The 25,772-nt window shown below is 31.8% G+C and overlaps 21 non-coding genes across 21 annotated transcripts; all 21 read left to right on the forward strand.

Annotated features, from left to right (window-relative positions):
- Positions 1 to 332: 332 nt before the first annotated feature.
- TRNAT-CGU (transfer RNA threonine (anticodon CGU)) lies at positions 333 to 405 on the forward strand. The gene has a single exon. It is a non-coding gene; the product is annotated as a tRNA-Thr (tRNA).
- A 429-nt stretch (positions 406 to 834) lies between these two features.
- On the forward strand, positions 835 to 908 carry TRNAT-AGU (transfer RNA threonine (anticodon AGU)). Its single transcript has one exon. It is a non-coding gene; the product is annotated as a tRNA-Thr (tRNA).
- Positions 909 to 2,856: 1,948 nt separating this feature from the next.
- TRNAT-AGU (transfer RNA threonine (anticodon AGU)) lies at positions 2,857 to 2,930 on the forward strand. The gene has a single exon. It is a non-coding gene; the product is annotated as a tRNA-Thr (tRNA).
- Positions 2,931 to 4,360: 1,430 nt separating this feature from the next.
- TRNAT-CGU (transfer RNA threonine (anticodon CGU)) lies at positions 4,361 to 4,433 on the forward strand. The gene has a single exon. It is a non-coding gene; the product is annotated as a tRNA-Thr (tRNA).
- Positions 4,434 to 4,863: 430 nt separating this feature from the next.
- On the forward strand, positions 4,864 to 4,937 carry TRNAT-AGU (transfer RNA threonine (anticodon AGU)). The gene has a single exon. It is a non-coding gene; the product is annotated as a tRNA-Thr (tRNA).
- Positions 4,938 to 6,383: 1,446 nt separating this feature from the next.
- On the forward strand, positions 6,384 to 6,456 carry TRNAT-CGU (transfer RNA threonine (anticodon CGU)). The gene has a single exon. It is a non-coding gene; the product is annotated as a tRNA-Thr (tRNA).
- Positions 6,457 to 6,885: 429 nt separating this feature from the next.
- Positions 6,886 to 6,959, forward strand: TRNAT-AGU (transfer RNA threonine (anticodon AGU)). The gene has a single exon. It is a non-coding gene; the product is annotated as a tRNA-Thr (tRNA).
- A 1,948-nt stretch (positions 6,960 to 8,907) lies between these two features.
- TRNAT-AGU (transfer RNA threonine (anticodon AGU)) lies at positions 8,908 to 8,981 on the forward strand. The gene has a single exon. It is a non-coding gene; the product is annotated as a tRNA-Thr (tRNA).
- A 1,430-nt stretch (positions 8,982 to 10,411) lies between these two features.
- Positions 10,412 to 10,484, forward strand: TRNAT-CGU (transfer RNA threonine (anticodon CGU)). The gene has a single exon. It is a non-coding gene; the product is annotated as a tRNA-Thr (tRNA).
- A 430-nt stretch (positions 10,485 to 10,914) lies between these two features.
- On the forward strand, positions 10,915 to 10,988 carry TRNAT-AGU (transfer RNA threonine (anticodon AGU)). Its single transcript has one exon. It is a non-coding gene; the product is annotated as a tRNA-Thr (tRNA).
- Positions 10,989 to 12,933: 1,945 nt separating this feature from the next.
- TRNAT-AGU (transfer RNA threonine (anticodon AGU)) lies at positions 12,934 to 13,007 on the forward strand. Its single transcript has one exon. It is a non-coding gene; the product is annotated as a tRNA-Thr (tRNA).
- A 1,446-nt stretch (positions 13,008 to 14,453) lies between these two features.
- On the forward strand, positions 14,454 to 14,526 carry TRNAT-CGU (transfer RNA threonine (anticodon CGU)). The gene has a single exon. It is a non-coding gene; the product is annotated as a tRNA-Thr (tRNA).
- A 429-nt stretch (positions 14,527 to 14,955) lies between these two features.
- On the forward strand, positions 14,956 to 15,029 carry TRNAI-AAU (transfer RNA isoleucine (anticodon AAU)). Its single transcript has one exon. It is a non-coding gene; the product is annotated as a tRNA-Ile (tRNA).
- Positions 15,030 to 16,459: 1,430 nt separating this feature from the next.
- TRNAT-CGU (transfer RNA threonine (anticodon CGU)) lies at positions 16,460 to 16,532 on the forward strand. The gene has a single exon. It is a non-coding gene; the product is annotated as a tRNA-Thr (tRNA).
- Positions 16,533 to 18,482: 1,950 nt separating this feature from the next.
- Positions 18,483 to 18,555, forward strand: TRNAT-CGU (transfer RNA threonine (anticodon CGU)). The gene has a single exon. It is a non-coding gene; the product is annotated as a tRNA-Thr (tRNA).
- A 429-nt stretch (positions 18,556 to 18,984) lies between these two features.
- Positions 18,985 to 19,058, forward strand: TRNAT-AGU (transfer RNA threonine (anticodon AGU)). Its single transcript has one exon. It is a non-coding gene; the product is annotated as a tRNA-Thr (tRNA).
- A 1,424-nt stretch (positions 19,059 to 20,482) lies between these two features.
- Positions 20,483 to 20,555, forward strand: TRNAT-CGU (transfer RNA threonine (anticodon CGU)). Its single transcript has one exon. It is a non-coding gene; the product is annotated as a tRNA-Thr (tRNA).
- Positions 20,556 to 20,984: 429 nt separating this feature from the next.
- TRNAT-AGU (transfer RNA threonine (anticodon AGU)) lies at positions 20,985 to 21,058 on the forward strand. The gene has a single exon. It is a non-coding gene; the product is annotated as a tRNA-Thr (tRNA).
- Positions 21,059 to 23,006: 1,948 nt separating this feature from the next.
- TRNAT-AGU (transfer RNA threonine (anticodon AGU)) lies at positions 23,007 to 23,080 on the forward strand. Its single transcript has one exon. It is a non-coding gene; the product is annotated as a tRNA-Thr (tRNA).
- Positions 23,081 to 24,522: 1,442 nt separating this feature from the next.
- On the forward strand, positions 24,523 to 24,595 carry TRNAT-CGU (transfer RNA threonine (anticodon CGU)). Its single transcript has one exon. It is a non-coding gene; the product is annotated as a tRNA-Thr (tRNA).
- A 429-nt stretch (positions 24,596 to 25,024) lies between these two features.
- TRNAT-AGU (transfer RNA threonine (anticodon AGU)) lies at positions 25,025 to 25,098 on the forward strand. The gene has a single exon. It is a non-coding gene; the product is annotated as a tRNA-Thr (tRNA).
- Positions 25,099 to 25,772: the final 674 nt, after the last annotated feature.

Raw genomic sequence — 25,772 nt, forward strand, 5'->3', positions numbered from 1 at the left:
ACTAAATAAAATTCAGAGTATTTTCAAGATGACAGAAGCTAGACTGTGAATGTAAAATGAAGGGTATATCAAAGAGGAAGATAAATAGGAAATAAAACCATGGAGTTGAAGAGGAAAAGTGATGCAATCCTCTACAATAATAATTTGTGAAACACTCAAAAATGTAATCTACTTTTATGAGTACTTTTTAACAAAGACTTAGGTATTCTTCTTAAGTGATGGGGAATTCTTTTATGTCTAACGTAATAACACAGATAAAGAAGACTGCACAGAAGGCATTGAGAACCAATAATAGCAACTAAGCAAATTATTTAATTGATGTAGGGCAAAGAGGTGCTGTGGCTTAGTGGTTAAAGCGCCTGTCTCGTAAACAGGAAATCCTGATTTCAAATCTCAGCAGTACCTCAAATTTGCTCCAAACTTATAGAATTTAATTTCTTCAAGAAAATGTTAAATACAGTTTAAAAACAAGAGTAGACTCCTATTCACTTTAGAATGCTTCATCTCATAATGAAATAAGCACTTGGTATTTGCAGAATTTCAAAGCAATACAATGCATGAATAAGGGAAATGAGAATTACAACGACCAGGAAAGAGATGAAAATTCAATTTAGAGTTGAATTTAACTAATGCATTTCACTCACAAGACATAATTCAATATTCTAGAAGAACGGTAAGCCACCTCTTATGGAAGTATTTTTAAATAAATTTGGTGTTCTCACCTACAGTGTTTCAGAACAGAGTTGTGTGAACTTAGAAAAGAAAACTAAAAAAACAAAACTGATTTCTATTTCACTCCATTCAGCTAACTATTTCATAGAACTTTGTCATGCAGGTGCTGTGGCTTAGCTGGTTAAAGCGCTTGTCTAGTAAACAGGAGATCCTGAGTTCAAATCTCAGCAGCACCTTCATATTTTAATTGTTAAATTACAGATCAGTTTCCTGACATGTTCACTTACACAATTTAAAAATGAAAAATCTGAGTCATCTTACTAATAGACAGTTCATCCTAATATTAAACAAAATTCAGAGAATTTTCATGGTAACAGAAGCAATACTTTGAATGTAAAAGGAAGAGTAAATCAAATAGGAAGGTATATATGAACTAAAACCCTAGAGTTGAAGGCAATTGATGTATTCCTCTACAATTATTATGTGTAAACCACACAAAAATGTAATCCACTTTTCTAAGTACTTTTTAACTAAAATGTAGGTATTCTTCTTAAGTGGTGGGGAATGCTTTTCTGTTCAACATTTCACCACAGATAAACAAGACTGCACTGAAGGCAGTGAGGACAAGTCATCTCCACAAAGTCAGCTAATCATAGTTTGTAAGATAAGTAGGTGCTGTTGTTTAGTGGTCAAAGCTTCTCTCTCATAAATAGGAAGTCCTGTTTTCAAATTTCAGCAACACTTTAGAATTAGTTCAAACTTTTAAAACTCAATTTCTTCAAGTAAACATTAAATATAGTTTAAAAACAAGAGTAGTGTTCTGTTGACTTTAGAATGCTTGATCTCCAAATGAAATAAACACTTTGTGTTTTGCAGAATTTCAAACCAATACCATAAAAGAATAGGGGAAAAGAGAATGTTAAAGAAAAGGAAAGAGACAACAAAGAAATTGAAAGTTCAATTTAACTAATGCATTTTACTCACAACACATAATTTTATATTCTATAGGTAGGGTAAGTCACTCATTAAGGAAGTATTCTAAAATAAATTTGGTCTTCTCACCCATAGTGTTTGACAACAGAGTTGTATCAACTTAGAAAAGAAAATTGAAAAACGAGATTTCTATTGCACTCCATTCTGTTATCAGATCCAGTAAAGTTTGTGATGCAGTTTCTGTGGCCTAGGTGGTTAAAGTGTCTTTATGGAAAACAGGAGATCCTAACTTCAAATCTTAGCAGCACCTTTCTCTTTTCATAGTTAAATAACAGATTATTTTCATTAGATGAACCTTTGATATGATTTCAAAATGAAAAATTTGAATTAGCTTACTATTGAACAATTCATCTTAATACTAAATAAAATTCAGAGTATTTTCAAGATGACAGAAGCTAGACTGTGAATGTAAAATGAAGGGTATATCAAAGAGGAAGATAAATAGGAAATAAAACCATGGAGTTGAAGAGGAAAAGTGATGCAATCCTCTACAATAATAATTTGTGAAACACTCAAAAATGTAATCTACTTTTATGAGTACTTTTTAACAAAGACTTAGGTATTCTTCTTAAGTGATGGGGAATTCTTTTATGTCTAACGTAATAACACAGATAAAGAAGACTGCACAGAAGGCATTGAGAACCAATAATAGCAACTAAGTGAATTATTCAATTGCCGTAGGGCAAAGAGGTGCTGTGGCTTTTTGGTTAAAGCGCTTGTCTCGTAAACAGGAAATCCTGATTTCAAATCTCAGCAGTGCCTCAAATTTGCTCCAAACTTATAGAATTTAATTTCTTCAAGAAAATGTTAAATACAGTTTAAAAACAAGAGTAGACTCCTATTCACTTTAGAATGCTGCATCTCATAATGAAATAAGCACTTGGTATTTGCAGAATTTCAAAGCAATACCATGCATGAATAAGGGAAATGAGAATTACAACGACCAGGAAAGAGATGAAAATTCAATTTAGAGTTGAATTTAACTAATGCATTTCACTCACAAGACATAATTCAATATTCTAGAAGAACGGTAAGCCACCTCTTATGGAAGTATTTTTAAATAAATTTGGTGTTCTCACCTACAGTGTTTCAGAACAGAGTTGTGTGAACTTAGAAAAGAAAACTAAAAAAACAAAACTGATTTCTATTTCACTCCATTCAGCTAACTATTTCATACAACTTTGTCATGCAGGTGCTGTGGCTTAGCTGGTTAAAGTGCCTGTCTAGTAAACAGGAGATCCTGAGTTCAAATCGCAGCAGCACCTTCATATTTTAATTGTTAAATTACAGATCAGTTTCCTGAGATGCTTTTCTAACACCATTTAAAAATGAAAAATCTGAGTCATCTTAATATTAAATAAAATTCAGAGAATTTTCATGGTAACAGAAGCAATACTTTGAATGTACAATGAAGAGTAAATCAAATAGGAAGGTATATATGAACTAAAACCCTAGAGTTGAAGACAATTGATGTATTCCTCTACAATTATTATGTGTAAACCACTCAAAAATGTAATCCACTTTTCCAAGTACTTTTTAACTAAAATGTAGGTATTCTTCTTAAGTGGTGGGGAATGCTTTTCTGTTCAACATTTCACCACAGATAAACAAGACTGTACTGAAGGCAGTGAGGACAAGTCATCTCCACAAAGTCAGCTATTCATGGTTTGCAAGATAAGTAGGTGCTGTTGTTTAGTGGTCAAAGCTTCTCTCTCATAAATAGGAAGTCCTGTTTTCAAATTTCAGCAACACTTTAGAATTAGTTCAAACTTTTAAAACTCAATTTCTTCAAGTACACATTAAATATAGTTTAAAAACAAGAGTAGTGTTCTTTTGACTTTAGAATGCTTGATCTCCAAATGAAATAAACACTTTGTGTTTTGCAGAATTTCAAAGCAATACCATAAAAGAATAGGGGAAAAGAGAATGTTAAAGAAAAGGAAAGAGACGACAAACAAATTGAAAGTTCAATTTAACTAATGCATTTTACTCACAACACATAATTTTATATTCTATAGGTAGGGTAAGTCACTCATTAAGGAAGTATTCTAAAATAAATTTGGTCGTCTAACCTATAGTGTTTGACAACAGAGTTGTATCAACTTAGAAAAGAAAATTGAAAAACAAGATTTCTATTGCACTCCATTCTGTTATCGGATCCAGTAAAGTTTGTCATGCAGGTTCTGTGGCCTAGGTGGTTAAAGTGTCTTTATGGAAAACAGGAGATCCTAACTTCAACTCTTAGCAGCACCTTTCTCTTTTTTTTATAGTTAAATAACAGATTATTTTCATTAGATGAACCTTTGATATAATTTAAAAATGAAAAATTTGAATCAGCTTACTATTGAACAATTCATCTTGATACTAAATAAAATTCAGAGTATTTTCAAGATGACAGAACCTAGACTGTGAACGTAAAATGAAGGGTATATCAAAGAGGAAGATAAATAGGAAATCAAACCATGGAGTTGAAGAGGAAAAGTGATGCAATCCTCTACAATAATAATTTGTGAAACACTCAAAAATGTAATCTACTTTTATGTGTACTTTTTAACAAAGACTTAGGTATTCTTCTTAAGTGATGGGGAATTCTTTTATGTCTAACGTAATAACACAGATAAAGAAGATTGCACAGAAGGCATTGAGAACCAATAATGACAACTAAGCAAATTATTTAATTGATGTAGGGCAAAGAGGTGCTGTGGCTTAGTGGTTAAAGCGCCTGTCTCGTAAACAGGAAATCCTGAGTTCAATTCTCAGCAGTACCTCAAATTTGCTCTAAACTTATAGAATTTAATTTCTTCAAGAAAATGTTAAATACAGTTTAAAAACAAGAGTAGACTCCTATTCACTTTAGAATGCTTCATCTCATAATGAAATAAGCACTTGGTATTTTGCAGAATTTCAAAGAAATACCATGCATGAATAAGGGAAATGAGAATTACAACGACCAGGAAAGAGATGAAAATTCAATTTAGAGTTGAATTTAACTAATGCATTTCACTCACAAGACATAATTCAATATATTAGAAGAACGGTAAGCCACCTCTTATGGAAGTATTTTTAAATAAATTTGGTGTTCTCACCTACAGTGTTTCAGAACCGAGTTGTGTGAACTTAGAAAAGAAAATTAAAAAAACAAAACTGATTTCTATTTCACTCCATTCAGCTAACTATTTCAATAAACTTTGTCACACAGGTGCTGTGGCTTAGCTGGTTAAAGCGCCTGTCTAGTAAACAGGAGATCCTGAGTTCAAATCTCAGCAGCACCTTCATATTTTAATTGTTAAATTACAGATCAGTTTCCTGACATGTTCTCTAACACAATTTAAAAATGAAAAATCTGAGTCATCTTACTAATAGACAGTTCATCTTAATATTAAACAAAATTCAGAGAATTTTCATGGTAACAGAAGCAATACTTTGAATGTAAAAGGAAGAGTAAATCAAATAGGAAGGTATATATGAACTAAAACCCTAGAGTTGAAGGCAATTGATGTATTCCTCTACAATTATTATGTGTAAACCACTCAAAAATGTAATCCACTTTTCCAAGTACTTTTTAACTAAAATGTAGGTATTCTTCTTAAGTGGTGGGGAATGCTTTTCTGTTCAACATTTCACCACAGATAAACAAGACTGCACTGAAGGCAGTGAGGACAAGTCATCTCCACAAAGTCAGCTATTCATATTTTGTAAGATAAGTAGGTGCTGTTGTTTAGTGGTCAAAGCTTCTCTCTCATAAATAGGAAGTCCTGTTTTCAAATTTCAGCAAAACTTTAGAATTAGTTCAAACTTTTAAAACTCAATTTCTTCAAGTAAACATTAAATATAGTTTAAAAACAAGAGTAGTGTTCTGTTGACTTTAGAATGCTTGATCACCAAATGAAATAAACACTTTGTGTTTTGCAGAATTTCAAAGCAATACCATAAATGAATAGGGGAAAAGAGAATGTTAAAGAAAAGGAAAGAGACGACAAACAAATTGAAAGTTCAATTTAACTAATGCATTTTACTCACAACACATAATTCAATATTCTATAGGTAGGGTAAGTCACTCATTAAGGAAGTATTTTAAAATAAATGAGGTCTTCTCACCTATAGTGTTTGACAACAGAGTTGTATCAACTTAGAAAAGAAAATTGAAAAACGAGATTTCAATTGCACTCCATTCTGTTATCAGATCCAGTAAAGTTTGTCATGCAGGTTCTGTGGCCTAGGTGGTTAAAGTGTCTTTATGGAAAACAGGAGATCCTAACTTCAACTCTGAGCAGCACCTTTCTCTTTTCATAGTTAAATAACAGATTATTTTCATTAGATGAACCTTTGATATAATTTCAAAATGAAAAATTCGAATTAGCTTACTATTGAACAATTCATCTTAATACTAAATAAAATTCAGAGTATTTTCAAGATGACAGAAGCTAGACTGTGAATGTAAAATGAAGGGTATATCAAAGAGGAAGATAAATAGGAAATAAAACCATGGAGTTGAAGAGGAAAAGTGATGCAATCCTCTACAATAATAATTTGTGAAACACTCAAAAATGTAATCTACTTTTATGAGTACTTTTTAACAAAGACTTAGGTATTCTTCTTAAATGATGGGGAATTCTTTTATGTCTAACGTAATAACACAGATAAAGAAGACTGCACAGAAGGCATTGAGAACCAATAATAGCAACTAAGCAAATTATTTAATTGATGTAGGGCAAAGAGGTGCTGTGGCTTAGTGGTTAAAGCGCCTGTCTCGTAAACAGGAAATCCTGATTTCAAATCTCAGCAGTACCTCAAATTTGCTCCAAACTTATAGAATTTAATTTCTTCAAGAAAATGTTAAATACAGTTTAAAAACAAGAGTAGACTCCTATTCACTTTAGAATGCTTCATCTCATAATGAAATAAGCACTTGGTATTTGCAGAATTTCAAAGCAATACAATGCATGAATAAGGGAAATGAGAATTACAACGACCAGGAAAGAGATGAAAATTCAATTTAGAGTTGAATTTAACTAATGCATTTCACTCACAAGACATAATTCAATATTCTAGAAGAACGGTAAGCCACCTCTTATGGAAGTATTTTTAAATAAATTTGGTGTTCTCACCTACAGTGTTTCAGAACAGAGTTGTGTGAACTTAGAAAAGAAAACTAAAAAAACAAAACTGATTTCTATTTCACTCCATTCAGCTAACTATTTCATAGAACTTTGTCATGCAGGTGCTGTGGCTTAGCTGGTTAAAGCGCTTGTCTAGTAAACAGGAGATCCTGAGTTCAAATCTCAGCAGCACCTTCATATTTTAATTGTTAAATTACAGATCAGTTTCCTGACATGTTCACTTACACAATTTAAAAATGAAAAATTTGAGTCATCTTACTAATAGACAGTTCATCTTAATATTAAACAAAATTCAGAGAATTTTCATGGTAACAGAAGCAATACTTTGAATGTAAAAGGAAGAGTAAATCAAATAGGAAGGTATATATGAACTAAAACCCTAGAGTTGAAGGCAATTGATGTATTCCTCTACAATTATTATGTGTAAACCACACAAAAATGTAATCCACTTTTCTAAGTACTTTTTAACTAAAATGTAGGTATTCTTCTTAAGTGGTGGGGAATGCTTTTCTGTTCAACATTTCACCACAGATAAACAAGACTGCACTGAAGGCAGTGAGGACAAGTCATCTCCACAAAGTCAGCTAATCATAGTTTGTAAGATAAGTAGGTGCTGTTGTTTAGTGGTCAAAGCTTCTCTCTCATAAATAGGAAGTCCTGTTTTCAAATTTCAGCAACACTTTAGAATTAGTTCAAACTTTTAAAACTCAATTTCTTCAAGTAAACATTAAATATAGTTTAAAAACAAGAGTAGTGTTCTGTTGACTTTAGAATGCTTGATCTCCAAATGAAATAAACACTTTGTGTTTTGCAGAATTTCAAACCAATACCATAAAAGAATAGGGGAAAAGAGAATGTTAAAGAAAAGGAAAGAGACAACAAAGAAATTGAAAGTTCAATTTAACTAATGCATTTTACTCACAACACATAATTTTATATTCTATAGGTAGGGTAAGTCACTCATTAAGGAAGTATTCTAAAATAAATTTGGTCTTCTCACCCATAGTGTTTGACAACAGAGTTGTATCAACTTAGAAAAGAAAATTGAAAAACGAGATTTCTATTGCACTCCATTCTGTTATCAGATCCAGTAAAGTTTGTGATGCAGTTTCTGTGGCCTAGGTGGTTAAAGTGTCTTTATGGAAAACAGGAGATCCTAACTTCAAATCTTAGCAGCACCTTTCTCTTTTCATAGTTAAATAACAGATTATTTTCATTAGATGAACCTTTGATATGATTTCAAAATGAAAAATTAGAATTAGCTTACTATTGAACAATTCATCTTAATACTAAATAAAATTCAGAGTATTTTCAAGATGACAGAAGCTAGACTGTGAATGTAAAATGAAGGGTATATCAAAGAGGAAGATAAATAGGAAATAAAACCATGGAGTTGAAGAGGAAAAGTGATGCAATCCTCTACAATAATAATTTGTGAAACACTCAAAAATGTAATCTACTTTTATGAGTACTTTTTAACAAAGACTTAGGTATTCTTCTTAAGTGATGGGGAATTCTTTTATGTCTAACGTAATAACACAGATAAAGAAGACTGCACAGAAGGCATTGAGAACCAATAATAGCAACTAAGTGAATTATTCAATTGCCGTAGGGCAAAGAGGTGCTGTGGCTTTTTGGTTAAAGCGCTTGTCTCGTAAACAGGAAATCCTGATTTCAAATCTCAGCAGTGCCTCAAATTTGCTCCAAACTTATAGAATTTAATTTCTTCAAGAAAATGTTAAATACAGTTTAAAAACAAGAGTAGACTCCTATTCACTTTAGAATGCTGCATCTCATAATGAAATAAGCACTTGGTATTTGCAGAATTTCAAAGCAATACCATGCATGAATAAGGGAAATGAGAATTACAACGACCAGGAAAGAGATGAAAATTCAATTTAGAGTTGAATTTAACTAATGCATTTCACTCACAAGACATAATTCAATATTCTAGAAGAACGGTAAGCCACCTCTTATGGAAGTATTTTTAAATAAATTTGGTGTTCTCACCTACAGTGTTTCAGAACAGAGTTGTGTGAACTTAGAAAAGAAAACTAAAAAAACAAAACTGATTTCTATTTCACTCCATTCAGCTAACTATTTCATACAACTTTGTCATGCAGGTGCTGTGGCTTAGCTGGTTAAAGTGCCTGTCTAGTAAACAGGAGATCCTGAGTTCAAATCGCAGCAGCACCTTCATATTTTAATTGTTAAATTACAGATCAGTTTCCTGAGATGCTTTTCTAACACCATTTAAAAATGAAAAATCTGAGTCATCTTAATATTAAATAAAATTCAGAGAATTTTCATGGTAACAGAAGCAATACTTTGAATGTACAATGAAGAGTAAATCAAATAGGAAGGTATATATGAACTAAAACCCTAGAGTTGAAGACAATTGATGTATTCCTCTACAATTATTATGTGTAAACCACTCAAAAATGTAATCCACTTTTCCAAGTACTTTTTAACTAAAATGTAGGTATTCTTCTTAAGTGGTGGGGAATGCTTTTCTGTTCAACATTTCACCACAGATAAACAAGACTGTACTGAAGGCAGTGAGGACAAGTCATCTCCACAAAGTCAGCTATTCATGGTTTGCAAGATAAGTAGGTGCTGTTGTTTAGTGGTCAAAGCTTCTCTCTCATAAATAGGAAGTCCTGTTTTCAAATTTCAGCAACACTTTAGAATTAGTTCAAACTTTTAAAACTCAATTTCTTCAAGTACACATTAAATATAGTTTAAAAACAAGAGTAGTGTTCTTTTGACTTTAGAATGCTTGATCTCCAAATGAAATAAACACTTTGTGTTTTGCAGAATTTCAAAGCAATACCATAAAAGAATAGGGGAAAAGAGAATGTTAAAGAAAAGGAAAGAGACGACAAACAAATTGAAAGTTCAATTTAACTAATGCATTTTACTCACAACACATAATTTTATATTCTATAGGTAGGGTAAGTCACTCATTAAGGAAGTATTCTAAAATAAATTTGGTCGTCTAACCTATAGTGTTTGACAACAGAGTTGTATCAACTTAGAAAAGAAAATTGAAAAACAAGATTTCTATTGCACTCCATTCTGTTATCGGATCCAGTAAAGTTTGTCATGCAGGTTCTGTGGCCTAGGTGGTTAAAGTGTCTTTATGGAAAACAGGAGATCCTAACTTCAACTCTTAGCAGCACCTTTCTCTTTTTTTTATAGTTAAATAACAGATTATTTTCATTAGATGAACCTTTGATATAATTTAAAAATGAAAAATTTGAATCAGCTTACTATTGAACAATTCATCTTGATACTAAATAAAATTCAGAGTATTTTCAAGATGACAGAACCTAGACTGTGAACGTAAAATGAAGGGTATATCAAAGAGGAAGATAAATAGGAAATCAAACCATGGAGTTGAAGAGGAAAAGTGATGCAATCCTCTACAATAATAATTTGTGAAACACTCAAAAATGTAATCTACTTTTATGTGTACTTTTTAACAAAGACTTAGGTATTCTTCTTAAGTGATGGGGAATTCTTTTATGTCTAACGTAATAACACAGATAAAGAAGATTGCACAGAAGGCATTGAGAACCAATAATGACAACTAAGCAAATTATTTAATTGATGTAGGGCAAAGAGGTGCTGTGGCTTAGTGGTTAAAGCGCCTGTCTCGTAAACAGGAAATCCTGAGTTCAATTCTCAGCAGTACCTCAAATTTGCTCTAAACTTATAGAATTTAATTTCTTCAAGAAAATGTTAAATACAGTTTAAAAACAAGAGTAGACTCCTATTCACTTTAGAATGCTTCATCTCATAATGAAATAAGCACTTGGTATTTTGCAGAATTTCAAAGAAATACCATGCATGAATAAGGGAAATGAGAATTACAACGACCAGGAAAGAGATGAAAATTCAATTTAGAGTTGAATTTAACTAATGCATTTCACTCACAAGACATAATTCAATATATTAGAAGAACGGTAAGCCACCTCTTATGGAAGTATTTTTAAATAAATTTGGTGTTCTCACCTACAGTGTTTCAGAACCGAGTTGTGTGAACTTAGAAAAGAAAATTAAAAAAACAAAACTGATTTCTATTTCACTCCATTCAGCTAACTATTTCAATAAACTTTGTCACACAGGTGCTGTGGCTTAGCTGGTTAAAGCGCCTGTCTAGTAAACAGGAGATCCTGAGTTCAAATCTCAGCAGCACCTTCATATTTTAATTGTTAAATTACAGATCAGTTTCCTGACATGTTCTCTAACACAATTTAAAAATGAAAAATCTGAGTCATCTTACTAATAGACAGTTCATCTTAATATTAAACAAAATTCAGAGAATTTTCATGGTAACAGAAGCAATACTTTGAATGTAAAAGGAAGAGTAAATCAAATAGGAAGGTATATATGAACTAAAACCCTAGAGTTGAAGGCAATTGATGTATTCCTCTACAATTATTATGTGTAAACCACTCAAAAATGTAATCCACTTTTCCAAGTACTTTTTAACTAAAATGTAGGTATTCTTCTTAAGTGGTGGGGAATGCTTTTCTGTTCAACATTTCACCACAGATAAACAAGACTGCACTGAAGGCAGTGAGGACAAGTCATCTCCACAAAGTCAGCTATTCATATTTTGTAAGATAAGTAGGTGCTGTTGTTTAGTGGTCAAAGCTTCTCTCTCATAAATAGGAAGTCCTGTTTTCAAATTTCAGCAACACTTTAGAATTAGTTCAAACTTTTAAAACTCAATTTCTTCAAGTAAACATTAAATATAGTTTAAAAACAAGAGTAGTGTTCTGTTGACTTTAGAATGCTTGATCTCCAAATGAAATAAACACTTTGTGTTTTGCAGAATTTCAAACCAATACCATAAAAGAATAGGGGAAAAGAGAATGTTAAAGAAAAGGAAAGACACAACAAAGAAATTGAAAGTTCAATTTAACTAATGCATTTTACTCACAACACATAATTTTATATTCTATAGGTAGGGTAAGTCACTCATTAAGGAAGTATTCTAAAATAAATTTGGTCTTCTCACCCATAGTGTTTGACAACAGAGTTGTATCAACTTAGAAAAGAAAATTGAAAAACGAGATTTCTATTGCACTCCATTCTGTTATCAGATCCAGTAAAGTTTGTGATGTAGTTTCTGTGACCTAGGTGGTTAAAGTGTCTTTATGGAAAACAGGAGATCCTAACTTCAAATCTTAGCAGCACCTTTCTCTTTTCATAGTTAAATAACAGATTATTTTCATTAGATGAACCTTTGATATGATTTCAAAATGAAAAATTAGAATTAGCTTACTATTGAACAATTCATCTTAATACTAAATAAAATTCAGAGTATTTTCAAGATGACAGAAGCTAGACTGTGAATGTAAAATGAAGGGTATATCAAAGAGGAAGATAAATAGGAAATAAAACCATGGAGTTGAAGAGGAAAAGTGATGCAATCCTCTACAATAATAATTTGTGAAACACTCAAAAATGTAATCTACTTTTATGAGTACTTTTTAACAAAGACTTAGGTATTCTTAAGTGATGGGGAATTCTTTTATGTCTAACGTAATAACACAGATAAAGAAGACTGCACAGAAGGCATTGAGAACCAATAATAGCAACTAAGTGAATTATTCAATTGCTGTAGGGCAAAGAGGTGCTGTGGCTTTTTGGTTAAAGCGCTTGTCTCGTAAACAGGAAATCCTGATTTCAAATCTCAGCAGTGCCTCAAATTTGCTCCAAACTTATAGAATTTAATTTCTTCAAGAAAATGTTAAATACAGTTTAAAAACAAGAGTAGACTCCTATTCACTTTAGAATGCTTCATCTCATAATGAAATAAGCACTTGGTATTTGCAGAATTTCAAAGCAATACCATGCATGAATAAGGGAAATGAGAATTACAACGACCAGGAAAGAGATGAAAATTCAATTTAGAGTTGAATTTAACTAATGCATTTCACTCACAAGACATAATTCAATATTCTAGAAGAACGGTAAGCCACCTCTTATGGAAGTATTTTTAAATAAATTTGGTGTTCTCACCTACAGTGTTTCAGAACAGAGTTGTGTGAACTTAGAAAAGAAAACTAAAAAAACAAAACTGATTTCTATTTCACTCCATTCAGCTAACTATTTCATAGACCTTTGTCATGCAGGTGCTGTGGCTTAGCTGGTTAAAGCGCCTGTCTAGTAAACAGGAGATCCTGAGTTCAAATCTCAGCAGCACCTTCATATTTTAATTGTTAAATTACAGATCAGTTTCCTGACATGTTCACTTACACAATTTAAAAATGAAAAATCTGAGTCATCTTACTAATAGACAGTTCATCTTAATATTAAACAAAATTCAGAGAATTTTCATGGTAACAGAAGCAATACTTTGAATGTAAAAGGAAGAGTAAATCAAATAGGAAGGTATATATGAACTAAAACCCTAGAGTTGAAGGCAATTGATGTATTCCTCTACAATTATTATGTGTAAACCACACAAAAATGTAATCCACTTTTCTAAGTACTTTTTAACTAAAATGTAGGTATTCTTCTTAAGTGGTGGGGAATGCTTTTCTGTTCAACATTTCACCACAGATAAACAAGACTGCACTGAAGGCAGTGAGGACAAGTCATCTCCACAAAGTCAGCTAATCATAGTTTGTAAGATAAGTAGGTGCTGTTGTTTAGTGGTCAAAGCTTCTCTCTCATAAATAGGAAGTCCTGTTTTCAAATTTCAGCAACACTTTAGAATTAGTTCAAACTTTTAAAACTCAATTTCTTCAAGTAAACATTAAATATAGTTTAAAAACAAGAGTAGTGTTCTGTTGACTTTAGAATGCTTGATCTCGAAATGAAATAAACACTTTGTGTTTTGCAGAATTTCAAACAGATACCATAAAAGAATAGAGGAAAAGAGAATGTTAAAGAAAAGGAAAGAGACAACAAAGAAATTGAAAGTTCAATTTAACTAATGCATTTTACTCACAACACATAATTTTATATTCTATAGGAAGGGTAAGTCACTCGTTAAGGAAGTATTCTAAAATAAATTTGGTCTTCTCACCCATAGTGTTTGACAACAGAGTTGTATCAACTTAGAAAAGAAAATTGAAAAACGAGATTTCTATTGCACTCCATTCTGTTATCAGATCCAGTAAAGTTTGTGATGCAGTTTCCGTGGCCTAGGTGGTTAAAGTGTCTTTATGGAAAACAGGAGATCCTAACTTCAAATCTTAGCAGCACCTTTCTCTTTTCATAGTTAAATAACAAATTATTTTCATTAGATGAACCTTTGATATGATTTCAAAATGAAAAATTAGAATTTGCTTACTATTGAACAATTCATCTTAATACTAAATAAAATTCAGAGTATTTTCAAGATGACAGAAGCTAGACTGTGAATGTAAAATGAAGGGTATATCAAAGAGGAAGATAAATAGGAAATAAAACCATGGAGTTGAAGAGGAAAAGTGATGCAATCCTCTACAATAATAATTTGTGAAACACTCAAAAATGTAATCTACTTTTATGAGTACTTTTTAACAAAGACTTAGGTATTCTTCTTAAGTGATGGGGAATTCTTTTATGTCTAACGTAATAACACAGATAAAGAAGACTGCACAGAAGGCATTGAGAACCAATAATAGCAACTAAGTGAATTATTCAATTGCCGTAGGGCAAAGAGGTGCTGTGGCTTAGTGGTTAAAGCGCTTGTCTCGTAAACAGGAAATCCTGATTTCAAATCTCAGCAGTACCTCAAATTTGCTCCAAACTTATAGAATTTAATTTCTTCAAGAAAATGTTAAATACAGTTTAAAAACAAGAGTAGACTCCTATTCACTTTAGAATGCTTCATCTCATAATGAAATAAGCACTTGGTATTTGCAGAATTTCAAAGCAATACCATGCATGAATAAGGGAAATGAGAATTACAACGACCAGGAAAGAGATGAAAATTCAATTTAGAGTTGAATTTAACCAATGCATTTCACTCACAAGACATAATTCAATATTCTAGAAGAACGGTAAGCCACCTCTTATGGAAGTATTTTTAAATAAATTTGGTGTTCTCACCTACAGTGTTTCAGAACAGAGTTGTGTGAACTTAGAAAAGAAAACTAAAAAAACAAAACTGATTTCTATTTCACTCCATTCAGCTAACTATTTCATAGAACTTTGTCATGCAGGTGCTGTGGCTTAGCTGGTTAAAGTGCCTGTCTAATAAACAGGAGATCCTGAGTTCAAATCTCAGCAGCACCTTCATATTTTAATTGTTAAATTACAGATCAGTTTCCTGAGATGCTTTTCTAACACCATTTAAAAATGAAAAATCTGAGTCATCTTAATATTAAATAAAATTCAGAGAATTTTCATGGTAACAGAAGCAATACTTTGAATGTACAATGAAGAGTAAATCAATTAGGAAGGTATATATGAACTAAAACCCTAGAGTTGAAGACAATTGATGTATTCCTCTACAATTATTATGTGTAAACCACTCAAAAATGTAATCCACTTTTCTAAGTACTTTTTAACTAAAATGTAGGTATTCTTCTTAAGTGGTGGGGAATGCTTTTCTGTTCAACATTTCACCACAGATAAACAAGACTGTACTGAAGGCAGTGAGGACAAGTCATCTCCACAAAGTCAGCTATTCATGGTTTGCAAGATAAGTATGTGCTGTTGTTTAGTGGTCAAAGCTTCTCTCTCATAAATAGGAAGTCCTGTTTTCAAATTTCAGCAACACTTTAGAATTAGTTCAAACTTTTAAAACTCAATTTCTTCAAGTACACATTAAATATAGTTTAAAAACAAGAGTAGTGTTCTTTTGACTTTAGAATGCTTGATCTCCAAATGAAATAAACACTTTGTGTTTTGCAGAATTTCAAAGCAATACCATAAAAGAATAGGGGAAAAGAGAATGTTAAAGAAAAGGAAAGAGACGACAAACAAATTGAAAGTTCAATTTAACTAATGCATTTTACTCACAACACATAATTTTATATTCTATAGGTAGGGTAAGTCACTCATTAAGGAAGTATTCTAAAATAAATTTGGTCTTCTAACCTATAGTGTTTGACAACAGAGTTGTATCAACTTAGAAAAGAAAATTGAAAAACAAGATTTCTATTGCACTCCATTCTGTTATCGGATCCAGTAAAGTTTGTCATGCAGGTTCTGTGGCCTAGGTGGTTAAAGTGTCTTTATGGAAAACAGGAGATCCTAACTTCAACTCTTAGCAGCACCTTTCTCTTTTTTTTATAGTTAAATAACAGATTATTTTCATTAGATGAACCTTTGATATAATTTAAAAATGAAAAATTTGAATCAGCTTACTATTGAACAATTCATCTTGATACTAAATAAAATTCAGAGTATTTTCAAGATGACAGAACCTAGACTGTGAACGTAAAATGAAGGGTATATCAAAGAGGAAGATAAATAGGAAATCAAACCATGGAGTTGAAGAGGAAAAGTGATGCAATCCTCTACAATAATAATTTGTGAAACACTCAAAAATGTAATCTACTTTTATGTGTACTTTTTAACAAAGACTTAGGTATTCTTCTTAAGTGATGGGGAATTCTTTTATGTCTAACGTAATAACACAGATAAAGAAGATTGCACAGAAGGCATTGAGAACCAATAATGACAACTAAGCAAATTATTTAATTGATGTAGGGCAAAGAGGTGCTGTGGCTTAGTGGTTAAAGCGCCTGTCTCGTAAACAGGAAATCCTGAGTTCAATTCTCAGCAGTACCTCAAATTTGCTCTAAACTTATAGAATTTAATTTCTTCAAGAAAATGTTAAATACAGTTTAAAAACAAGAGTAGACTCCTATTCATTTTAGAATGCTTCATCTCATAATGAAATAAGCACTTGGTATTTTGCAGAATTTCAAAGAAATACCATGCATGAATAAGGGAAATGAGAATTACAACGACCAGGAAAGAGATGAAAATTCAATTTAGAGTTGAATTTAACTAAGGCATTTCACTCACAAGACATAATTCAATATATTAGAAGAACGGTAAGCCACCTCTTATGGAAGTATTTTTAAATAAATTTGGTGTTCTCACCTACAGTGTTTCAGAACCGAGTTGTGTGAACTTAGAAAAGAAAATAAAAAAAACAAAACTGATTTCTATTTCACTCCATTCAGCTAACTATTTCAATAAACTTTGTCACACAGGTGCTGTGGCTTAGCTGGTTAAAGCGCCTGTATAGTAAATAGGAGATCCTGAGTTCAAATCTCATCAGCACTTTCATATTTTAATTGTTAAATTACAGATCAGTTTCCTGACATGTTTTCTAACACAATTTAAAAATGAAAAATCTGAGTCATCTTACTAATAGACAGTTCATCTTAATATTTAACAAAATTCAGAGAATTTTCATGGTAACAGAAGCAATATTTTGAATGTAAAAGGGAGAGTAAATCAAATAGGAAGGTATATATGAACTAAAACCCTAGAGTTGAAGGCAATTGATGTATTCCTCTACAATTATTATGTGTAAACCACACAAAAATGTAATCCACTTTTCTAACTACTTTTTAACTAAAATGTAGGTATTCTTCTTAAGTGGTGGGGAATGCTTTTCTGTTCAACATTTCACCACAGGTAAACAAGACTGCACTGAAGGCAGTGAGGACAAGTCATCTCCACAAAGTCAGCTATTCATAGTTTGTAAGATAAGTAGGTGCTGTTGTTTAGTGGTCAAAGCTTCTCTCTCATAAATAGGAAGTCCTGTTTTCAAATTTCAGCAACACTTTAGAATTAGTTCAAACTTTTAAAACTCAATTTCTTCAAGTAAACATTAAATATAGTTTAAAAACAAGAGTAGTGTTCTGTTGACTTTAGAATGCTTGATCTCCAAATGAAATAAACACTTTGTGTTTTGCAGAATTTCAAAGCAATACCATAAATGAATAGGGGAAAAGAGAATGTTAAAGAAAAGGAAAGAGACAACAAATAAATTGAAAGTTCAATTTAACTAATGCATTTTACTCACTACACATAATTTTATATTCTATAAGTAGGGTAAGTCACTCATTAAGGAAGTATTCTAAAATAAATGTGGTCTTCTCACCTATAGTGTTTGACAACAGAGTTGTATCAACTTAGAAAAGAAAATTGAAAAACGAGATTTCTATTGCACTCTATTCTGTTATCAGATCCAGTAAAGTTTGTGATGCAGATTCTGTGGCCTAGGTGGTTAAAGTGTCTTTATGGAAAACAGGAGATCCTAACTTCAACTCTTAGCAGCACCTTTCTCTTTTCATAGTTAAATAACAGATTATTTTCATTAGATGAACCTTTGATATAATTTAAAAATGAAAAAATTGAATCAGCTTACTATTGAACAATTCATCTTGATACTAAATAAAATTCAGAGTATTTTCAAGATGACAGAAGCTAGACTGTGAATGTAAAATGAAGGGTATATCAAAGAGGAAGATAAATAGGAAATCAAACCATGGAGTTGAAGAGGAAAAGTGATGCAGTCCTCTACAATAATAATTTGTGAAACACTCAAAAATGTAATCTACTTTTATGAGTACTTTTTAACAAAGACTTAGGTATTCTTCTTAAGTGATGGGGAATTCTTTTATGTCTAACGTAATAACACAGATAAAGAAGACTGCACAGAAGGCATTGAGAACCAATAATGGCAACTAAGTGAATTATTCAATTGCCATAGGGAAACGAGGTGCTGTGGCTTAGTGGTTAAAGCGCCTGTCTCGTAAACAGGAAATCCTGAGTTCAAATCTCAGCAGTACCTCGAATTTGCTCTAAATTTATAGAATTTAATTTCTTCAAGAAAATGTTAAATACAGTTTAAAAACAAGAGTAGACTCCTATTCACTTTAGAATGCTTCATCTCATAATGAAATAAGCACTTGGTATTTGCAGAATTTCAAAGCAATACAATGCATGAATAAGGGAAATGAGAATTACAACGACCAGGAAAGAGATGAAAATTCAATTTAGAGTTGAATTTAACTAATGCATTTCACTCACAAGACATAATTCAATATTCTAGAAGAACGGTAAGCCACCTCTGATGGAAGTATTTTTAAATACATTTGGTGTTCTCACCTACAGTGTTTCAGAACCGAGTTGTGTGAACTTAGAAAAGAAAATTAAAAAAACAAAACTGATTTCTATTTCACTCCATTCAGCTAACTATTTCAATAAACTTTGTCACACAGGTGCTGTGGCTTAGCTGGTTAAAGCGCCTGTCTAGTAAACAGGAGATCCTGAGTTCAAATCTCAGCAGCACCTTTATATTTTAATTGTTAAATTACAGATCAGTTTCCTGAGATGCTTTTCTAACACCATTTAAAAATTAAAAATCTGAGTCATCTTAATATTAAATAAAATTCAGAGAATTTTCATGGTAACAGAAGCAATACTTTGAATGTACAATGAAGAGTAAATCAAATAGGAAGGTATATATGAACTAAAACCCTAGAGTTGAAGACAATTGATGTATTCCTCTACAATAATTATGTGTAAACCACTCAAAAATGTAATCCACTTTTCCAAGTACTTTTTAACTAAAATGTAGGTATTCTTCTTAAGTGGTGGGGAATGCTTTTCTGTTCAACATTTCACCACAGATAAACAAGACTGCACTGAAGGCAGTGAGGACAAGTCATCTCCACAAAGTCAGCTATTCATATTTTGTAAGATAAGTAGGTGCTGTTGTTTAGTGGTCAAAGCTTCTCTCTCATAAATAGGAAGTCCTGTTTTCAAATTTCAGCAACACTTTAGAATTAGTTCAAACTTTTAAAACTCAATTTCTTCAAGTAAACATTAAATATAGTTTAAAAACAAGAGTAGTGTTCTGTTGACTTTAGAATGCTTGATCACCAAATGAAATAAACACTTTGTGTTTTGTAGAATTTCAAAGCAATACCATAAATGAATAGGGGAAAAGAGAATGTTAAAGAAAAGGAAAGAGACGACAAACAAATTGAAAGTTCAATTTAACTAATGCATTTTACTCACAACACATAATTCAATATTCTATAGGTAGGGTAAGTCACTCATTAAGGAAGTATTCTAAAATAAATTAGGTCTTCTCACCTATAGTGTTTGACAAAAGAGTTGTATCAACTTAGAAAAGAAAATTGAAAAACGAGATTTCTATTGCACTCCATTCTGTTATCAGATCCAGTAAAGTTTGTCATGCAGGTTCTGTGGCCTAGGTGGTTAAAGTGTCTTTGAAAATAGGAGATCCTAACTTCAACTCTTAGCAGCACCTTTCTCTTTTCATAGTTAAATAACAGATTATTTTCATTAGATGAACCTTTGATATTATTTCAAAATGAAAAATTAGAATTAGCTTACTATTGAACAATTCATCTTAATACTAAATAAAATTCAGAGTATTTTCAAGATGACAGAAGCTAGACTGTGAATGTAAAATGAAGGGTATATCAAAGAGGAAGATAAATAGGAAATAAAACCATGGAGTTGAAGAGGAAAAGTGGTGCAATCCTCTACAATAATAATTTGTGAAACACTCAAAAATGTAATCTACTTTTATGAGTACTTTTTAACAAAGACTTAGGTATTCTTCTTAAGTGATGGGGAATTCTTTTATGTCTAACGTAATAACACAGATAAAGAAGACTGCACAGAAGGCATTGAGAACCAATAATGGCAACTAAGTGAATTATTCAATTGCCATAGGGAAACGAGGTGCTGTGGCTTAGTGGTTAAAGTGCCTGTCTCGTAAACAGGAAATCCTGAGTTCAAATCTCAGCAGTACCTCAAATTTGCTCTATACTTATAGAATTTAATTTCTTCAAGAAAATGCTAAATACAGTTTAAAAACAAGAGTAGACTCCTATTCACTTTAGAATGCTTCATCTCATAATGAAATAAGCACTTGGTATTTGCAGAATTTCAAAGCAATACCATGCATGAATAAGGGAAATGAGAATTACAACGACCAGGAAAGAGATGAAAATTCAATTTAGAGTTGAATTTAACTAATGCATTTCACTCACAAGACATAATTCAATATTCTAGAAGAACGGTAAGCCACCTCTTATGGAAGTATTTTTAAATAAATTTGGTGTTCTCACCTACAGTGTTTCAGAACAGAGTTGTGTGAACTTAGAAAAGAAAACTAAAAAAACAAAACTGATTTCTATTTCACTCCATTCAGCTAACTATTTCATAGAACTTGGTCATGCAGGTGCTGTGGCTTAGCTGGTTAAAGCGCCTGTCTAGTAAACAGGGGATCCTGAGTTCAAATCTCAGCAGCACCTTCATATTTTAATTGTTAAATTACAGATCAGTTTCCTGACATGTTCTCTAACACAATTTAAAAATGAAAAATCAGAGTTATCTTACTTATAGACAGTTCATCTTAATATTAAACAAAATTCAGAGAATTTTCATGGTAACAGAAGCAATACTTTGAATGTAAAAGGAAGAGTAAATCAAATAGGAAGGTATATATGAACTAAAACCCTAGAGTTGAAGGCAATTGATGTATTCCTCTACAATTATTATGTGTAAACCACACAAAAATTTAATCCACTTTTCTAAGTACTTTTTAACTAAAATGTAGGTATTCTTCTTAAGTGGTGGGGAATGCTTTTCTGTTCAACATTTCACCACATATAAACAAGACTGCACTGAAGGCAGTGAGGACAAGTCATCTCCACAAAGTCAGCTATTCATAGTTTGTAAGATAAGTAGGTGCTGTTGTTTAGTGGTCAAAGCTTCTCTCTCATAAATAGGAAGTCCTGTTTTCAAATTTCAGCAACACTTTAGAATTAGTTCAAACTTTTAAAAGTCAATTTCTTCAAGTAAACATTAAATACAGTTTAAAAACAAGAGTAGTGTTCTGTTGACTTAAGAATGCTTGATCTCCAAATGAAATAAACACTTTGTGTTTTGAAGAATTTCAAAGCAATACCATAAATGAATAGGGGAAAAGAGAATGTTAAAGAAAAGGAAAGAGACGACAAACAAATTGAAAGTTCAATTTAACTAATGCATTTTACTCACTACACATAATTCAATATTCTATAGGTAGGGTAAGTCACTCATAAAGGAAGTATTCTAAAATAAATTTGGTCTTCTCACCTATAGTGTTTGACAACAGAGTTGTATCAACTTAGAAAAGAAAATTGAAAAACGAGATTTCTATTGTACTCCATTCTGTTATCAGATCCAGTAAAATTTGTCATGCAGGTTCTGTGGCCTAGGTGGTTAAAGTGTCTTTATGGAAAACAGGAGATCCTAACTTCAACTCTTAGCAGCACCTTTCTCTTTTCATAGTTAAATAACAGATTATTTTCATTAGATGAACCTTTGATATAATTTCAAAATGAAAAATTAGAATTAGCTTACTATTGAACAATTCATCTTAATACTAAATAAGATTCAGAGTATTTTCAAGATGACAGAAGCTAGACTGTGAATGTAAAATGAAGGGTATATCAAAGAGGAAGATAAATAGGAAATAAAACCATGGAGTTGAAGAGGAAAAGTGATGCAATCCTCTACAATAATAATTTGTGAAACACTCAAAAATGTAATCTACTTTTATGAGTACTTTTTAACAAAGACTTAGGTATTCTTCTTAAGTGATGGGGAATTCTTTTATGTCTAACATAATAACACAGATAAAGAAGACTGCACAGAAGGCATTGAGAACCAATAATGCAACTAAGTAAATTATTCAATCTCCTTAGGACCAAGAGGTGCTGTGGCTTAGTGGTTAAAGCACCTGTCTCGTAAACAGGAAATCCCTGAGTTCAATCTCAGCAATACCTCAAATTTGCTCCAAACTTATAGAATTTAATTTCTTCAAGAAAATGTTAAATACAGTTTAAAAACAGGAGTAGACTCCTATTCACTTTAGAATGCTTCATCTAATAATGAAATAAGCACTTGGTATTTTGCAGAATTTCAAAGCAATACCATGCATGAATAAGGGAAATGAGAATTACAACGACCAGGAAAGAGATGAAAATTCAATTTAGAGTTGAATTTAACTAATGCATTTCACTCACAAGACATAATTTAATATTCTAGAAGAACGGTAAGCCACCTCTTATGGAAGTATTTCAAAATAAATTTGGTGTTCTCACCTACAGTGTTTCAGAACCGAGTTGTGTGAACTTAGAAAAGAAAATTAAAAAAACAAAACTGATTTCTATTTCACTCCATTCAGCTAACTATTTCAATAAACTTTGTCACACAGGTGCTGTGGCTTAGCTGGTTAAAGCGCCTGTCTAGTAAACAGGAGATCCTGAGTTCAAATCTCAGCAGCACCTTCATATTTTAATTGTTAAATTACAGATCAGTTTCCTGACATGTTCTCTAACACAATTTAAAAATGAAAAATCTGAGTCATCTTACTGACAGTTCATCTTAATATTAAACAAAATTCAGAGAATTTTCATGGTAACAGAAGCAATACTTTGAATGTAAAAGGAAGAGTAAATTAAATAGGAAGGTATATATGAACTAAAACCCTAGAGTTGAAGGCAATTGATGTATTCCTGTACAATTATTATGTGTAAACCACTCAAAAATGTAATCCACTTTTCCAAGTACTTTTTAACTAAAATGTAGGTATTCTTCTTAAGTGGTGGGGAATGCTTTTCTGTTCAACATTTCACCACAGATAAACAAGACTGCACTGAAGGCAGTGAAGATAAGTCATCTCCACAAAGTCAGCTATTCATATTTTGTAAGATAAGTAGGTGCTGTTGTTTAGTGGTCAAAGCTTCTCTCTCATAAATAGGAAGTCCTGTTTTCAAATTTCAGCAACACTTTAGAATTAGTTCAAACTTTTAAAACTCAATTTCTTCAAGTAAACATTAAATATAGTTTAAAAACAAGAGTAGTGTTCTGTTGACTTTAGAATGCTTGATCACCAAATGAAATAAACACTTTGTGTTTTGCAGAATTTCAAAGCAATACCACAAATGAATAGGGGAAAAGAGAATGTTAAAGAAAAGGAAAGAGACGACAAACAAATTGAAAGTTCAATTTAACTAACGCATTTTACTCACAACACATAATTCAATATTCTATAGGTAGGGTACGTCACTCATTCAGGAAGTTTTTGAAAATAAATAAGGTCTTCTCACCTATAGTGTTTGACAACAGAGTTGTATCAACTTAGAAAAGAAAATTGAAAAACGAGATTTCTATTGCACTCCATTCTGTTATCAGATCCAGTAAAGTTTGTCATGCAGGTTCTGTGGCCTAGGTGGTTAAAGTGTCTTTATGGAAAACAGGAGATCCTAACTTCAACTCTTAGCAGCACCTTTCTCTTTTCATAGTTAAATAACAGATTATTTTCATTAGATGAACCTTTGATATAATTTCAAAATGAAAAATTAGAATTAGCGTACTATTGAACAATTCATCTTAATACTAAATAAAATTCAGAGTATTTTCAAGATGACAGAAGCTAGACTGTGAATGTAAAATGAAGGGTATATCAAAGAGGAAGATAAATAGGAAATAAAACCATGGAGTTGAAGAGGAAAAGTGATGCAATCCTCTAGAATAATAATTTGTGAAACACTCAAAAATGTAATCTACTTTTATGAGTACTTTTTAACAAAGACTTAGGTATTCTTCTTAAGTGATGGGGAATTCTTTTATGTCTAACGTAATAACACAGATAAAGAAGCCTGCACAGAAGGCATTGAGAACCAATAATAGCAACTAAGTGAATTATTCAATTGCCATAGGGCAAAGAGGTGCTGTGGCTTAGTGGTTAAAGCGCCTGTCTCGTAAACAGGAAATCCTGATTTCAAATCTCAGCAGTACCTCAAATTTGCTCCAAACTTATAGAATTTAATTTCTTCAAGAAAATGTTAAATACAGTTTAAAAACAAGAGTAGACTCCTATTCACTTTATAATGCTTCATCTCATAATGAAATAAGCACTTGGTATTTGCAGAATTTCAAAGCAATACCATGCATGAATAAGGGAAATGAGAATTACAAAGACCAGGAAAGAGATGAAAATTCAATTTAGAATTGAATTTAACTAATGCATTTCACTCACAAGACATAATTCAATATTCTAGAAGAACGGTAAGCCACCTCTTATGGAAGTATTTTTAAATAAATTTGGTGTTCTCAACTACAGTGTTTCAGAACAGAGTTGTGTGAACTTAGAAAAGAAAACTAAAAAAACAAAACTGATTTCTATTTCACTCCATTCAGCTAACTATTTCATAGAACTTTGTCATGCAGGTGCTGTGGCTTACCTGGTTAAAGCACCTGTCTAGTAAACAGGCGATCCTGAGTTCAAATCTCAGCAGCACCTTCATATTTTAATTGTTAAATTACAGATCAGTTTCCTGACATGTTCTCTAACACAATTTAAAAATGAAAAATCAGAGTCATCTTACTAATAGACAGTTCATCTTAATATTAAACAAAATTCAGAGAATTTTCATGGTAACAGAAGCAATACTTTGAATGTAAAAGGAAGAGTAAATCAAATAGGAAGGTATATATGAACTAAAACCCTAGAGTTGAAGGCAATTGATGTATTCCTCTACAATTATTATGTGTAAACAACACAAAAATGTAATCCACTTTTCTAAGTACTTTTTAACTAAAATGTAGGTATTCTTCTTAAGTGGTGGGGAATGCTTTTCTGTTCAACATTTCACCACAGATAAACAAGACTGCACTGAAGGCAGTGAGGACAAGTCATCTCCACAAAGTCAGCTATTCATAGTTTGTAAGATAAGTAGGTGCTGTTGTTTAGTGGTCAAAGCTTCTCTCTCATAAATAGGAAGTCCTGTTTTCAAATTTCAGCAACACTTTAGAATTAGTTCAAACTTTTAAAACTCAATTTCTTCAAGTAAACATTAAATATAGTTTAAAAACAAGAGTAGTGTTCTGTTGACTTTAGAATGCTTGATCTCCAAATGAAATAAACACTTTGTGTTTTGCAGAATTTCAAACCAATACCATAAAAGAATAGGGGAA

This window comes from Pleurodeles waltl, chromosome 12 (assembly GCF_031143425.1).
Source record: "Pleurodeles waltl isolate 20211129_DDA chromosome 12, aPleWal1.hap1.20221129, whole genome shotgun sequence".
Classification (NCBI taxonomy): domain Eukaryota; kingdom Metazoa; phylum Chordata; class Amphibia; order Caudata; family Salamandridae; genus Pleurodeles; species Pleurodeles waltl.